A 1689-nucleotide genomic window follows, 5' to 3' on the forward strand; every position below is an offset into this window, starting at 1 on the left:
GCTGAGTCCCTTTGCTATCCACCTGAAATTATCACAACATTGTTAATCAGCTATTCTCCAATGTAAAATTAAAAGGTTTTTGCCTTGTTGTTGTTGTTGTTTTTAAAGAAAGAAATAGCTGATCCAGTGGGAGAGGTCTGCAGTTAAGACTCTTTAGGGAAGAGACCCAAAGTATTCTAGAGGAAAGACCCTGGGAGCTACCGCTGCAAAGGTGACAGGCAGTTAATTTGGTGACGAAGAAGGGAAATTGCTCAGCTGGAGAGAAAGCACGAGCAAAAAGACATCAAGCTAGGTCTCAGGGCCTGTTCAGAGGATGCAAGTCTGAGAATACGGCTGGAAGATCCCTGGAAAGGGATGGAGGCTTTACCCGATAAGCACAAGGGAACTGCTCAAGGGTTTTAGGCTAGAACATGATAAAGACAAATTGTATTTTTGAGAAACTCCTATAATATCTGGGTATAAAATGGGCTTAAAGTAATACAACTAGAGAGCGATAAGGCAGCTAGTTATTGTCTGTTGCAGTTGTTCAGACAACTGCAAGGAGTGACTTGGGTCAGTTCTTCAAAAGTAGCAGTAGGGATGGAGCAGAAACCTAAAAAAGTGTGACTTGGTATCTAGATGAACTTAAGATTTTAGAGATTGTTTTTAAGAGGAGATGAGGAAAGTAAAATTCTTAAAGACAAATTGAAGTGCTTATAGTCATTAGACCTGAAAATAACAATCCACGACACTTGGTAAGCACTCAAATTAACCAGGAGTTAAAATAAAGCAATGGGGCTCCATTGTTGGAGGGAGAAGGTGGGGGAAAAGATCAGGAAGTATTAAGAGTTTTTTTAGAAGAAGTAAAAAATGTATTCAAAGTAAGTTCATGCCATGTAAATATTCTACAAATATGTGACATATAATATGAATATTATTAGGGTTAATTGTCAAAGAACTGACATGGAGTATGTGTGCAAAGCTTGCTTCTTTTAAAACTGTGTCTGTTAGGGAACTGTGCATAGAAAAGTACTTAGTGCATAATCATTGATAGAAGACCAAATGGAGGATAGAAAACAGGAAAAAGAAAAGCAGATTGGGGAGGTAAAAATATGCCCACAAGAAAACAGCCTGAATAATAATAGAAATGCTTGAAAAAAGATTTAAACAATGATTTCTCAATAGTAAGGATTATTAGACACCCAAAAAATGGAAGTAACTTCAATAAAGTGGTCAAAAGCTAGGATACTGGAGTTCTACTGCCTTGGTTCAGATCCTAACTCCCCAAGTTAATAGCTGAATGAACTTGAGCCATTTCCTTAACTACTCTGAGCCTCAGTATCCCCACATGTAACACATGGGAAAACATTGACATACAAGCTAGTTATTAGGCTTGGTGGGGATTAAATGTGTTTGTACATACAGAGTCCTTAGACTAATACCTGGTACAAGATAAGCATCATTTCATATTGGCTCTTTATTACTATTATTGAAATTGGAACTTGATGAAGACCGTGGTACTTCTTGTTTATTGTTTGTTGGGGTCAATGGAGGGGGTGGGAACAGGTTCCAGTTTTTCTTTAGGACCAAGTCAGTGATTTTGAGGGTCTTCTCATTCTAAGGAATTGATTTATAAGCAGTCATCTGACAATCTTGCCTGTCACCACCAGTCAAAATTTGCATGCATTTTGAAATGACAGGCAATTTACC

The sequence above is a fragment of the Muntiacus reevesi genome, chromosome 14 (assembly GCF_963930625.1).
Source record: "Muntiacus reevesi chromosome 14, mMunRee1.1, whole genome shotgun sequence".
NCBI lineage: Eukaryota > Metazoa > Chordata > Mammalia > Artiodactyla > Cervidae > Muntiacus > Muntiacus reevesi.